Raw genomic sequence first — 15,424 nt, 5'->3', positions numbered from 1 at the left:
CAAATCTAATCTTGTGCTATAGGGCTAAAATCATTGGCTAGGTTTAAGGAGCACATATTTTGAAACATTTAAAATTGATCCAGTTCTAACAAGTAATCCACACTTATTCTATTCTCATTCACATTATTTATGACATTACATTAATAATTTCTTTCATTTCTTGGCTCAGCAATACATCAGCCCAAGAAATGTGACTTAGCAAATTGTGGCATATTAATCTCTTGCTAGCATAGAATATATTTTGTAAAGATTTCAAGATACCCCTTACAGATTTCCTCCTGTGTCTAAAGCACTATGCTCATAAGGCATGTGATTCTGTGTGTTCTCAAGGCCTCCAGACACCAGGTAACAATGGCCCACACAGAAGGACAAATCTGAGAATAGTCTTTAAGTTGAAGTGAGCATTTTCTGTCCCAAGAGGTAAAGGTAAAAAATTATGATTAATAAACGTACCCATGCATCTTAACATACAGAAAAATTTAGATCTTATACCTTCTATCCAAGAATATATAGCTAAGATTAGATAGGTGTAACTTTGGGGCCATTATCCTCCACATCCTCCAAGTATCCAGAAGTATCTTCTGGCCCAGCAGCCATAATTTCAGCTGGCTTCACACCATTTTATTGTTTCATTTATGTTTTGAATAGATACAAGGAGTGCAGTGTGCCAGCTGGTCTTTGTCAGATATTTCCCTTCAGTGGGAGTGGTCTTTCCAGAGGTGCATACAACTATTCAGCAGCTGTCTCCTCAGATGTTTCAAATGATAGCTCAGGTACAAGGAAGCAAGGCTCATGATGGCTTTGAAGCCCTAGGCCCTATCAGATCTAATGTATCTTGTAACAGCCTATGAGAACAGCTGAGTTTCCAAGGTTCCTGCAAGGGACTTGCCCAGTGTAAATACACTTTACCAATCAGGAGTCATTTTTATCTTAAGCAATGTTGCCTCATCATGCAGCTGATGAATCTTTTGAGCATGTTACCAAGGCAGTCAGAAACATAAATAAGATTGTTCAGAAACACAGTTGACATACTTTCTTGGGTGGTTACCAGGGGAACAGAGCTAAAATGCTATTCCAAGGTCAAATTCTTTCACAGAGAAAGAGAAAGGATTTCCTTATCTTATTACCTATCACCCATCCCCTTGTTCTTTGGTTAATTTTTTTTTCATTAAACTGTATTTTGAGATCATTACTGATTGACATGCAGTTGTCAGAAATAACACACAGGGCTCCTCTGTATACTTTACCATTTCCCCAGTGGCAACATCTTGCAAAACTATAGTACAATAATGTGCTTGTTAGCTTTTTTAATACAGAAAGGAAGACAGGTTAGTATATACCTGGTCACCAGGACTTATATTGTAAAATGGGCCATTAACAACCAATTTATTTATTAAATAATTAGGTGATTTTTTTGAACGAAATAACTTTTTAGTATCCATAGAATTTTTATAGGAAATTTTCTACCAAATAATAGTATGACAGTATTTAGCACACCAAACAGTGTTATTTGACAGAGTTAACAGTATCTCTTTCACCCTCTCAGCAAGTGTCTCTTTTAGGCATCTCAAACTTAGTATGTTTTAAATTGGATGTTTTATCTTCTCTCCCAAACCAGTTTTACCAACATTTTTAGTAGACTTTACATTTTTAGATCAGTGTTAGCTTCACAGAAAAACTGAGCAGAAGGTACGGAGAGCTCCCATATACCTCCTACCTTATCCACATACACAGCTTCCCTCACTATTTTTTTTATATACTGCAGGTTCTTATTAGTCATCCATTTCATACACATCAGTGTATACATGTCAATCCCAATCTCCCAATTCGTCACCTCAACCCTGCCCATTGCCACTTTCCTCCCCTAGTGTCCATACATCTGTTCTCCACATGTGTCTCAATTTCTGCCCTGCAAACCAGTCCATCTGTACCATTTTTCTAGGTTCCACATACATGTGTTAATATGCGATATTTGTTTTTCTCTTTCTGACTTACTTCACTCTGTATGACAGTCTCTAGATTCATCCATGTCTCAACAAATGACCCAATTACGTTCCTTTTTCTGGCTGAGTAATATTCCATTGTATATATGTACCACATGTTCTTTATCCATTCATCTGCCAATGGGCATTTAGGTTGCTTCCATGACCTGGCTATTGTAAATAGTGCTGCAGTGAACATTGGGGTGGGGTGCATGTGTCTTTTTGAATATGGTTTTCTCAGGGTATGTGCCCAGTAGTGGGATTGCTGGGTCATATCATAATTCTATGTTTAGTTGTTTTTTTTACATCTTTATTGGATTATAATTGCTTTACAATAGTGTGTTAGTTTCTGCTTTATAACGAAAAGAATCAGTTATACATATACATATGTTCCCATATCTCTTCCCTCTTGCATCTCCCTCCCTCCCACCCTCCCTATCCGACCGCTCTAGGTGGTCACAGACCACCGAGCTGACTTCCTTGTGCTATAAGGCTGCTTCCCACTATCTATTTTACATTTGGTAGTGTATATATGTCCATGCCGCTCTCTCACTTTGTCACAGCTTACCCTTCCCACTCCCCATATCCTCAAGTCCATTCTCTAGTAGGTCTGTGTCATTATTCCCATCTGACCCCTACGTTCTTCATGACATTTTTTTCTTAGATTCCATATATATGTGTTAGCATACGGTATTTGTCTTTCTCTTTCTGACTTACTTCACTCTGTATGACAGACTCTAGATCCATGCACCTCACTACAAATAAGTCAATTTCATTTCTTTTTATGGCTGAGTAATATTCCATTGTATATATGTACCACATCTTCTTTATCTATTCATCTGATGATGGACACTTAGGTTGTTTCCATCTCCGGGCTATTGTAAATAGAGCTACAATGAACATTTTGGTACATGACTCTTTTTGAATTACGGTTTTCTCAGGGTATATGTCCAGTAGTGGGATTGCTGGGTCATATGGTAGTTCTATTTGTAGTTTTTTAAGGAAGCTGCATACTGTTCTCCATAGTGGCTGTATCAATTTATATTCCCACAAGCAGTGCAAGAGTGTTCGCTTTTCTCCACACCCTCTCCAGCATTTATTGTTTCTAGACTTTTTGATGATGGCCATTCTGACCAGAGTGAGATGATACCTCATTGTAGTTTTGATTTGCATATCTCTAATGATTAATGATGTTGAGCATTCTTTCATGTGTTTGTTGGCAATCTGTATGTCTTTGGAGAAATGTCGATTCAGGTCTTCTGCCCATTTTTGGATTGGGTTGTTTGCTTTTTGGTTATTGAGCTGCATGAGCTGCTTGTAAATTTTGGAGATTAATCCAACTGAAAAAGTTGCTTCATTTGCAAATATTTTCTCCCATTCTGAGAGTTGCCTTATTTATGGTTTCCTTTGCTGTGCAAAGTTTTGAAGTTTCATTAGGTCCCATTTGTTTATTTTTGTTTTTATATCCATTTCTCTAGGAGGTGGGTCCAAAAGGATCTTGCTGTGATTTATGTCATAGAGTGTTCTGCCTATGTTTTCCTCTAAGAGTTTCATAGTTTCTGGCCTTACATTTAGATCTTTAATCCATTTTGAGCTTATTTTTGTGTATGGTGTTAGGGAGTGTTCTAATCTCATACATTTACATGTACCTGTCCAGTTTCCCCAGCACCAATTATTGAAGAGGCTGTCCTTTCTCCACTGTACATTCCTGCCTCCTTTATCAAAGATAAGTTGACCATATGTGTGTGAGTTTATCTCTGGTCTTTCTATCCTGTTCCATTGATCTATATTTCTGTTTTGTTCCAGTACCATGCTGTCTTGATTACTGTAGCTTTGTTGTATAGTCTGAAGTCAGGGAACCAGATTCCTCCAGCTCCGTTTTTCATTGTTAAGATTGCTTTGGCTATTCGGGGTCTTTTGTGTTTCCATACAAATTGTGAATTTTTTTATTCTAGTTCTGTGAAAAATGCCAGTGGTAGTTTGATAGGGATTGCATTGAATCTGTAGATTGCTTTGGGTGGAAGAGTCATTTTCACAATGTTGGTTCTTCCAATCCAAGAACATGGCTATATCTCTCCATCTATTTGTTTCAACTTTAATTTCTTTCATCAGTGTCTTATAATTTTCTGCATACAGGTCTTTTGTCTCCTTAGGTAAGTTTATTCCTAGATATTTTTTTCTTTTTGTTGCAATGGTAAATGGGAGTGTTTTCTTAATTTCACTTTCAGATTTTTCATCATTAGTGTATAGGAATGCCAGAGATTTCTGTGCATTAATTTTGTATCCTGCTACTTTAGCAAATTCATTGTTTAGCTCTAGTAGTTTTCTGGTAGCATCTTTAGGATTCTCTATGTAGAGAACATTATCATCTGCAAACAGTGACAGCTTTACTTCTTCTTTTCTGATTTGGATTCCTTTTATTTCGTTTTCTTCTCTGATTGCTGTGGCTAAAACTTCCAAAACTATGTTGAATAAGAGTGGTGAGAGTGGGCAACCTTGTCTTGTTCCTAATCTTAGGGAAATGGTTTCAGTTTTTCACCATTGAGGACGATGTTGGCTGTGTGTTTGTTATATACGGCCTTTATTATGTTGAGGAAAGTTCCCTCTATGCCTACTTTCTGCAGGATTTTTATCATAAATGGCTGGTAAAATTTAAGTTGAAACATGCATAAGCCCTCTGACTTCCCCCATGCCTGAATATGTGCATATTTTCCATCATTTCCCCTTTTGATTGCAAATCTTGATAGAAAGCAATGATGCTCAAAATATCCATCCCTCAATGCTGGGGTGCTGGCTCCTACCTCAGGTTCAGATCATGTCCCTCGCTGTTAGGTCTCCTTTATATTCACCTATTCATTCACATTGGAGGAAAACTAAGCTGATCTCAGGAACAGGCTCAGAGATATGTTAATGAGGAAACACTATATATGCTATACGTTTTATCACTTACACTCAATTGTCACACAAGCATTGCACATGTGCTATTAGCAGCAGACTTAAAGCAAGCAGTGTCACATTTCATGAGTAGTCATAATCTGTGAAAATTTCGCTAGATAATTTTCTTTCCATTCAGAACATCAGGGCAATAACATCAGACACAATAACTGTCATAAATACAGACCTTACCTAACAGAACTAGAATTTAACATCCCCTAAAATATAGTCTTTTTTCTCTCTGAAATAACCCTCATCTCCACCAAACACAGCAAATCAAAACTAGTTTGTTTGTAATTGATCATATCAGCTCCTTCAAACTGGCTGAGGTAGAAGTCCTCAGAAGTCTCAGACTGAATTCCCCAAAGGCCTCTCAAGGCCAGGAACACCATGACAAAAGACTGCCATAAGCCTCCACCTCAGTGGATTTCTGTCTTCTAGAGGTATCCCAAATATCAAGATTCCTGCACATGCCAGGAGACAGTCTTTCCCATTCACCTGATAAGGCTGCTCAGAATCCAAGAGTCCCAGTTTTTGGAGGGACTGGGCAGAGAGAAAAGAAAAATGTTTCAATTCTACCCTCAGAAGTAGTTTACCCAATTGCTGTAAGTCACAACTAACTTGAGGGGAAAGGCATCCCTCTATCTGGAAAACACAGATCAAAACTTTCCAGACAAAACCCATAAATATTATAACCATATTCACCAGTTCACTCAGTAACCAATCCTTCCATTAACTTTTTAAGAAGCCATCAGGTTTTCCTTTAGGATTATTTAAGTTCTTACCCAGTTCTGAACTGTAATCTGAAATTTATCAGAGACCTGTTATTGTCAAAAGGTCGTTCCTATGAATCTGGAAGATGAAGCACTTTTGCAAAAGCATCAGAGTACAACAATAACTGTCTACAAAAGACAAAAGACTTAAAAAGTCACAGTTAAACATATTATCACAATGTATGCGATAAAGCATCTTGGTTATAGTAACTAGAATTATGACTGATTATAATCTTTACCCTTAAAAACCTTAATCTCTCGCAAAAACCAAGAAACAATTGTGCATTTCCTGGTTGGAAAGCTTAATGCTTTAGTCTTATTCTCCTAAGCAGGCAAAAGTAGTTAAACTTAGACCTGCCCAGGAATTAATGTTCCATTATTTTACCTTTTTTGAAATGACTTAGTCAATGAATTCTCTTCATGTAACTTAGTTTAGTTTCAAGTTACAAAAATCTTGAGAGACTATTTTAGATAGAATTCCCAAAGCATAATTATTCCAATAAAGATTTTTAAAAACCTTGCTCCTTTTTGTTCATTTACTCTTAGAGATCACATATGATTACATTAAAATTCCTGAGAACCCAGGTAGATCATATACATCTCAAAGGTACAGGAAGAGAAATACCAATTCCTTCCAGAGAGCTAGCTTAACCAATTACAGAAGGCTCACTTTGATACAATAGCAGAGCCATGAGGGGCCATTGTTCTCCAGATCTCTTGGCAGCCCCCATTCATCATGCACAGCCACTACAGGGTCCCACATACTAGTAGACATCCACTGCAGTACTACCCCTGCAACTTTCAGGGTTACCCCCTCAACTTTTGGACCCCACGTGTGAATGGCCGGCCACCCCGGGATAAAACCCACAACCTTCAGGCCCCACAAGCTAGTGGACAACCCCTGCAACATTCCATTCCCCATCCTGTATTTCCCAACATCTCAGTGCTCACTGGAGTTTCCTTGTTCTCCTGGCTGGCTCTGCCAACTGTTGGGCTGCACCCAGCAGGCCTATAAGGCCTACATTTGCCCAGTTTAAGACCAAAGAAGAAGCCTGGAGTCAGCAACAGAGACATCAGTGGCTTAATGGATGGTAGGGGGTGTAGATTGCCAGTTATAGAGGGAATTACATCAGTTTGGCGCATTAGTTACCAGGACCCATACTACCCCTTTGATAAGGACAATCAGTAGCCTGGGCCTGGGGCAAGCATGTAGGAAGTTCAGTCGTGTGAGTAGGGTATAGGTGAAGCAGGCAGTGGTTGAGCAGGGGATGTTCAGAGAGGAAGAGAACCCCTATCCTGAGTGGCCTGACCATATAAATGTCATCAGTATTATACCATGTCCCTGTTCCCTCCTTCCTGATCCTCTCCTCCCCACTTCATGTAGTAAAGTCAGAGTAATTTATTTACCTATTTGGCTTTGAATAACCTCTTTACCAAAATATTATATTAGATATGATTTCTTGAGACTACTTTTGGCTTCATTATGACAATTTTTAAGGATATAAGCTGAATTTGTTTACGATAGAAATTTCTTGGAACAACTGGATCACTAGGCAGTTCTTTGGTCTTTTTAGGTTCTATAGGGAGTTTGTGTTGTAATCATGGCTTTGTATTGTGGGATTTGATCTGCATCATCAAGTCTGAATTCTTAAGGGACATCTGCAGCTACTTTCATGCAACAAAGATAACCTCACATCCTTCTTGGCAAATATATCCATCCACAATACAGGGGCAAGTTTGTGCCTTTATATCAGTTGTATCTCACATTTAGAAATCATGATGAACCTGAACCAGTAGTTTTTGATGAGCAACACGATATGCCTGAAGTTTAGAATGAATAAAAGTTGGCCTGTTTTGACGGTGGGCTAGGCAATACACTGGGTACCTCTATGTGGCTCACAAATGAAAAGTTAATCTAGAAAACCAGATTCATTTGGAATCAGAGTTCATAAGTTAGACATAGCCAGCTTTCAATATTCAAGTGACAAAAGGTCAATGCCGAGAACAAAGTCATCTACTTGAAGGCCAAATGACAATGTGATAGATAAGGTTCATATAAAGCCTAGCTTTCTGCCCTCAAGCACAAGGAGACAAGATATTACAGGCAGAACACTAAGAATATCTACTAGGCTACAATATCCAGGGAATAGCAGGAAGGGCTTCTTCAGCTCATGAGAGATGGTGCTGGACTCTGATGGAAACCGTGGCCTTGGAACAGACACTTGAAGGACAAGTTAGAGGAAAATGATTCCATGAAACTTGAAAAGACCTCCAATGGCCGTGACATGGAGCAATCCTTGCTCCCTCCAGGGAGAACAGTATCTGGGGAAATGTGCCAGGAAGAAGGATAAGCCTTTATTCCAACATCATTGAGGTGAAGCCAAACTTTTCCCTCCATATGTTTTTTGTTTGTTTGTTTTTGTTGTTTTTTAAACATCTTTATTGGAGTATAACTCCTTTACAATAGTGTGTTAGTTTCTGCATTATAACAAAGTGAATCAGTTATACATATACATATGATCCCATATCTCTTCCCTCTTTAATCTCCCTCCCTCCCACCCACCCTATCCCACCCCTCTAGGTGGTTTGTGTCCAAATGGTTTTAATTGGCTCACAAAGAGCTGTTCCTGTTGGCTAACTAGTGCTAGATGGAAGTTGCCTGTGGGGAAGTGGGGGTGGTGCCTTTAGGGAGTCCCAGCTGCAGAGAAGAGGCTCCTGGCAGAGGCCTGGCATCTGCTAACTCAGCCTCTGGAGGGTGAACTCCCAGACACAATCCTGATTTCCTGGCTGCTCCCAGGGCTGACTCTGCCAGCCTGGCACTGCTTTGCTTCTCTGGGCAGAGGTCCCTCGAAGCCCTGCATGAGGCTGAGCTTTAATTTATGACCACTTCATGTCATGTGTGACTCTCACATGCAGGAAACCACAACAGAGGCTGATTCTACCTGGACCTTAGAGTAAACCCCTTTTCTTATTTCCCCTTCTTTCCCCTTAAGTGGTTGAAGTAATGCAAGGAGCCAGTGAAGATGGAGTTGAAGGTGGTCCTCAGAAGTAGGAGGTTTAAAGAGTTGAGGCTCTGGTAGAATTAAACAGCATATAACCTCACACCACAGCCAGTCTGAGCAAGACAGAGGCCTTTCCTCTTTCTGCTAACACCACACTGCTGAGATTTCTTTTCCCCTTCAGACAGGATCTTCTGTCTGGTGAATGATGATTTCTCCCTTGAGATGAACGAGTGGGGACCATGTAGATAGAGAGTGATTTTCCCTTTGACTTTGTACCCTATTGTAAGTTCACTGATTTCTCTCTATCCTCATGCTCCTTCTCACAGCCAACTTTTGACTGACAGTTGAGGGAGAGATGGATGAGCATTAAAACTATATCCCAAACATGGCTCTTTTCATTCAACCCTGCTGCTTCTTTGGGTCCCAGTATGCAGTGAAACCTTTCTGTGTTCTGGAGTAACCTTCTCAGTACTTTAGTTCCCTAGATTTAAATTTTTACCCTTCTGATTTTTTGTATGTCTAGGAATGTTCACTTCCCAGGTTACCTTTAGACTTGCCTACCACATCATCAGTGATTTTTCAATACATGATTATTTGGGATGAACAAAACTCTACTGAGCATTGTATGGGATGTGCCCATGCATAATCTATGGTATTTTATCAAAGTGAATATGTAATGTAATAGCCAGAGGAGACATGTATGCAGATTTGGGTAATGCAAGGAAGAATATGATGAGACAAAAATGAGTCATGTAACCTTAAACACCAACATTAGTCCATGTTATTATATCTCAAATATTTGCACTAAAGTACCTCTAAAATAAAACTTTACAGTTCAGAACACTACATTGATTTTGTCACATGTAGTCAGGTTCCCACTGGCACCAACATACATTTGGGAGTTCATTTACTACAACCAAGAAGAACTGTGTTGTGTGCTCAGTACATGTCTGTGAGATGTAATTAGTAAAGGAGTTAAGGGGAATGCACAATTATTAGAGTCTTTAAAAATCAAGGGAGGGCTTTCCTGGTGGCACAGTGTTTGGGAGTCCACCTGCCGATGCAGGGGATATGGTTTCATGCCCGGGTCCGGGAGGATCCCATATGCCGCAGAGCGGCTGGGCCCGTGAGCCATGGCTGCTGAGCCTGCACGTCCAGATCCTGTGCTCCACAATGGGAGAGGCCACAACTGTGAGCGGTCCGTGTACCACAAAAAAAAGAAAAAAACTCAAGGGAATTTTTTCAGCAGACGAATGAAAGAAAGAGGAAGAGAATTAGGAGAAAGTCATGGAACATATAATTATGTGAGTTGATGACAAACAAAGTTGTAAGTATGGCTCGGGGCCGAGTCATCTTGGGCTTGTATTTGAAGGTAATACTTGGATTTATCCTGGCCTCTTCAATATTTCTATAAGGAGTGGCTGACAGGATGTCATCAATGTTTTAGGAGGATTAAACTGATCCTGTGTGCAGGACAGATATGTGTAGGGGGAAGCAGGAGGCAGTCAGAACCACGATAAGCCTGTTGCTGTGCTCATGGTAAGAGCTGGTCAGTGTTGGGACCAAGTGGGAAAGGAGGTGATAGTGAGGACAATGAGTACTGATTTTTCACGAGAGTAGAGAAGATTGAGAAAGGAGAGAAGTCCAATGAGGAATTGAAGGCTTCTGAAGAATGACCACTGGAGATTTAGGTGAGTGCTCCCTGGACACCAGGGAAGACGAGGTGGGAACCCTCACGTGTAGAGTAGGAAAAGAGGCAAGGACTCCTGGAAACTATGCCCATGGATTGGAACAAACTCTGGACTTGGAGTCAGAAGTTCTGGGTTGTAATCCAAATCCTGTAATTAATTCATGTTTTCATGTTCCTAAGGTGTTATAGGAACTCTGGACAGTTTAGCATTAAGGGAACCTCTGCTTCTCTTAGCCCATCTAAATTTGAAGGGATACCGAGATTTATATGAGGAATTCTAGCTACTGTCTGAGGCTCGCCACCCTCTGATACCCATCCCTGACACCCATGCCAGGCAATAAAGCACCAAAAAGTTAGATTGGTTGTGGAGGAAGAAGAATAGTGCAGGGCTAGGTTCTGAGCTGTGAGAGGAGAAGGTAGGAATTGAGCCTAAGACAGAGGAAAAGTTAACTAATTCAGTAATGACCAAAGACCCTGAAAGTAACAGCACCATTTGTAACCAATAATTGCTCGTTGTACAGCCCTGGAAAAGGTAACTTTTCTGTGACTCAGTAAATTGGGGATAATTTAACATCTCCTAATGTGAGGCCATAGAGGACAGGTGACACTGAGGAGAGCCAACTCTAAAGTTTTCTGAAATTCTCAGACCATATAGTAGCCACTGTCTCATAGGGTTGCTGGACCCAATCCTGTCTTTTCCTGAATTTTTATTGTCTGTAAAATAAGTGTTTTAAAATCACACCTTTTATACATAACTAATGGTTTTATGACTTATGAGCACCTATCAGCCTCATATTTAAAAGCATGACCATGATCACATATCATTAATTACAGGAATAGTCATGGGTAAATTTACACCTATAGGGACTCAGTTTCTTGGTTTGTAAAATGAAAAAATGTATGCTATCCAAGAGTCCTCTCAGTTCTAAAAGTTTTAAATTATAGAATATGAAATTAGTTTCCTTAAAGCTCCCTTCATGTCATGATTTCTCAAGCTGTAGATGAAGAGATTGATGAGAGGAGTCATCACTGTGAAGATGACAATAGTCACCACATCTTGCACTGAGTACGAGGATGAAGGGTGCTAGACTCCCAGGATTGCCCCATAGAACAGGGAGACCACAGTGAGGTGGGATCCACACGTGGACAGGGCTTTCCTTATTCCATGGGCAGATGGCAACTTCAGTACATTAGAGAAGATGGAATCATATAAAATGATGATACATGCAAATGGTGTCATAAATACCAGTGCACCCACAGTGAATACCATCAGGTCATTGATAAAGGTATTCAAACAAGAGAGTTTTAGAATAGGATAAGGGTCACAGAAAAAGTTATACACAGCATTGTTGGAACAAAATGTGAGTTGCACCATGAGAAGAGTCTGTAGGAGAGCATGCAGATTTGTACTGAGCCAAGATGCAGCCACCAGAAGGACACAGAGTTTGGGCCTCATGATCATGGTGTAGTGGAGTGGGCAACAGATGGCAGTATAATCATCATAGGCCATCACACTGTGGAGGAACCCATCTCTGTTGATGAAAATGATGAAGTAAATCTGGGTCGTACATACCATGTAAGAGAAAGACTTGCTTCACAGTATGTGATTCACCAGCTTTTTGAGGATTGTGACTGATGAAAAGAAGATGTTGACACAGGAGAGGTTGGCCAAGAATAAGGACATGGGTGTTTGGAGATGACTGTCACAGCTGATAGCCAAGACAATGAGAAAGTTCCCAATGAGGGTGACCAGGTACATCCACAAGAACAGCCCAAAGAGAACCTCCTCCTGCTCTGACTGCCCAGAGAGTCCCAGGAGAATGAATTCTGTGACTCCAGTCTGGTTGTCTCTGCCCATGTCTGCAGGGGAGAAGATGTGGTCAAAAGGAAAAGGAAATATTTATTTAATTAGGCTCCATATATTGTTTAGAGATTATAATTTTTTAATGATACCAGATCCAAAATGTATTTCTTAATTAATAACACTTCAAATATAAAAGTAGATGAGATTGATAATGTCATCATTTGAGCAAATTTTTTATGATACTGTTGTGTCATTGAGAATTAATTCACATTAGATAATTCTATGAAGCGAGTTTTAATGAAATAAATAGCTGGTTAATTTCTATAATTTTAATTTGTGTTTAATTATCTTTGGTTTCATGCAGCTTAATTCATACTTCACTAACAGTTAATGAATATCTGGTATATACAAGTTATTTTCACATACACAATTTCTTTTAATCCATATCATTCATATATATATATTTTGGCCGCCTCACATGGCTTGTGGGATCTCAGTTCCCTGACCAGGTACTGAACCTGGGCCACAGCAGTAAAAGCCTAGAATCCTAACCACTAGGCAACCAGGAACTTCTGTCATCCATCATTCATAAGTGAGGACCCTGAGAAGAAGAATCAGAGATGAAGAACCTGGGATTCAGAGAAATTAGGTGATGACAGATTAGATTGAAAGAAAGCATAACATTTATAGTCTTGAAACAGCTGAAATGCCCTTTTCTTTATATTCCTCCCTAGTTTTACTTCCAAGTTTCAATTATCAACCATTTATTGAGACTATAACCAAGTGCCAGGCAGTGTCTTCCTGCTTTACATACATTTCTTACAGATTTAAAATATGTAAATTTAAAAAATAACAAGCTTCATTAAGCAGAAGGGAAAAATGAAGCAATGAGATCTAGCTATTTGTTTAAAGTCATAAGTTCTTTTACCCGAATAACTTTATACAACTCACTCAAATTCATTCTGGATCTCTCTTATTTTCTCAGGATTATACTAATTCTAGGCACTGAAGGATCTGCCTGGCAGTTTTCCCTCAACGTTGTAACTGGATAGCATCAAAATGTCATTGCAGTAGCTCACAAATGTTGGCTTGGATGAGCTAAGCGTGCTAGTGTGTTTGCTATGTACGACATTCTGTGAAGAGACTACTTTTCTCCCTGTGCTGGCCAAAACAGGATCACTGGTATTTGGTATTATTTTTGAAGAGGAAAAGGAGATTCATAGAGAAAGTAAAGTTATGGGGGCATATCCAAATGATAATCCCAGCCTTAAGGAATTAATGCAGGCAGAAAGAGTCAGATAGAGAATTTTGAATATGTAAGAATACACAGTATTCGAATAGTAAAGAGGAGAGGAGATGGCATTTCAGGGGAGGAGATTTACAGGTTAAATGTCTTGACTGACTGGGATAAAGGGTGTCACAGGCAATACTTTTAGGAGAGTGGTTGCAGGATGTATATAGTATGGTGACTATAAAATATCCAGCATTTTGAGAGTTAAATTAGTAAAACCAATGTAAAATTCTGAGATCTGAAGCCATTTTCTCATAAATTATATCACAGAATTAAAAGGTAGAAAGGCAGAAGTTGGCAGTACCCAGAGCTATTGAAAGAAAGTACTTCAGGGAAAGGATGTAGAATGTAGAAGTGGGGGTACAGGGGTTGCCTCAAGGAAAAACCAAAACAATATTTCTGCAGACTTTTTCATTGTGCTCCAAAGAGTAGATGTTGATATTAGGGTATTAATTGTAAGCTATTTCCCATAATGGAAATGGTAGTAGAAGGTGAAAGAAGTATAGCAGGATGGTGTAGGGTTTTTCCTATTGTCTGGGAACTGGCAAAGGCAAAAACAGGTGTAGAGGCTCTAAATAACCCAGACTCTATGTCGAGAGATCTGCTAGCATTAAGGTTAGCCACTTCCTGTCAACGTTTGCTGGGATAGTCCTACCAGGAGTACAAGCAACGTTGGTCCCAACACCCAAGTCAATATGGTAAGAGGGCCTGGTTTCATACATCAGTCCCTTGTGAATCTCTTTAGTTTGTGACTGTCCCTGAGACATCTCATGTTTTGCAGCATTGAGTGTTTGTGTTCCTGGACCTTAAAACTGAGGATGCTTAGTGCTTGGACCGCAGCTCAAGCTGACCCCCTCTGTGGGGTTCCATGTGGCATCCAAGCAACCCCCCTCCGAGACACTTCTCTAATGTGGTCATAGACCACAGTGAAGGTACACAAGGAAGCAACTAATAAAACGGTGGAGCTTAAGGGCAGAATAGGAGGGTCTTGAATGTCTGACAGAACAGTCTCTTTTGTGAGGAAAGAGGGTGGCTCTTGGCTCTGAGCTTTTGGCCAGAATTTCTAAGAGCCGGCCGTCACTGATCTTAGCAATGCTGCCCTTAGTTACCTCTTTCGTTTCCAACTGCTTAATTTTCTATTTCCACCTTGGAAACATGCTTGCTCTATTCTGCAATGGGCAGTACATCCTGAAAGAGGAAAGGCTTGTACATGTTAAACCAGGTGATGTTTCCCGTTTGAACTTGGTGAGATGCTGAAGCATTTAGTGTGTGTTTCTCCAAATGTAAATGTATGTGTTTTTGTCCGTGTGAATCTGTCTCTGTGGGAGATAACTGTGTCCTCACCTGCTTTCCCAGATTTTCTTACCTGGCTGCTCTGCTGCTGTGAGAGGCTATCATGGGAGCCCTGTCTCCACTGGCTGCTTGCCTGACCCTGAATCATGAGAAAGTCACAGCTAGTGGGGGAGTCAGAAAGATTTTCTCCCTGGAGGAGAACACTTAGATTCAGACAGGTGCCTCTAAGGTGGATTCCCCACAGCTCCTCATTAAAGGCACACATACTAAGGGTTCTTTGTTCCTATCCTCTCTGGACACAGATATCTCAGCCTGAGAGGAAATCAGTTTAGTGTTCAGACTTGTTGCTTCCCATTGCCTCAAGTACATCTCACACCCATGTCACAGACAAAATATACTTGGTCCCTTGCTCTGTGCTCAGAATGGATCTGAAGAAAAATTGTGAAGCCAGTGAACTTGGCCCACAGATATTCATGGTAGCTCCATTCTTTGCTCTACACTGACTCCCTTTTGTATAATCCTTAAGTCTTTAGGACTCTGCACTCTTTCTTCTTTCAAATAAAAGGTTTGTCAATTTATAGTAAGAAAGTAAGGTCTAAGAACAGACCCTCAATTCTGTCTCAGTTAATCTCTGTAATAGTTGCTGTGTCCCTGA

The 15,424-nt window shown here is 40.0% G+C and overlaps 1 pseudogene across 1 annotated transcript; it reads right to left on the bottom strand.

The window, feature by feature from the left end:
- Positions 1-11,315: 11,315 nt before the first annotated feature.
- LOC308616436 (olfactory receptor 1f45-like) lies at positions 11,316-12,239 on the bottom strand (annotated as a pseudogene). The gene has a single exon. The product of its transcript is annotated as an olfactory receptor 1f45-like (transcript).
- Positions 12,240-15,424: the final 3,185 nt, after the last annotated feature.

The sequence above is a fragment of the Mesoplodon bidens genome (assembly GCF_964165515.1).
Source record: "Mesoplodon bidens genome assembly, chromosome: 4".
Lineage (NCBI taxonomy): Eukaryota > Metazoa > Chordata > Mammalia > Artiodactyla > Ziphiidae > Mesoplodon > Mesoplodon bidens.
Note: the sequence above shows the minus strand (reverse complement) of the source record. Positions and strands in the feature narration are given on the sequence as shown.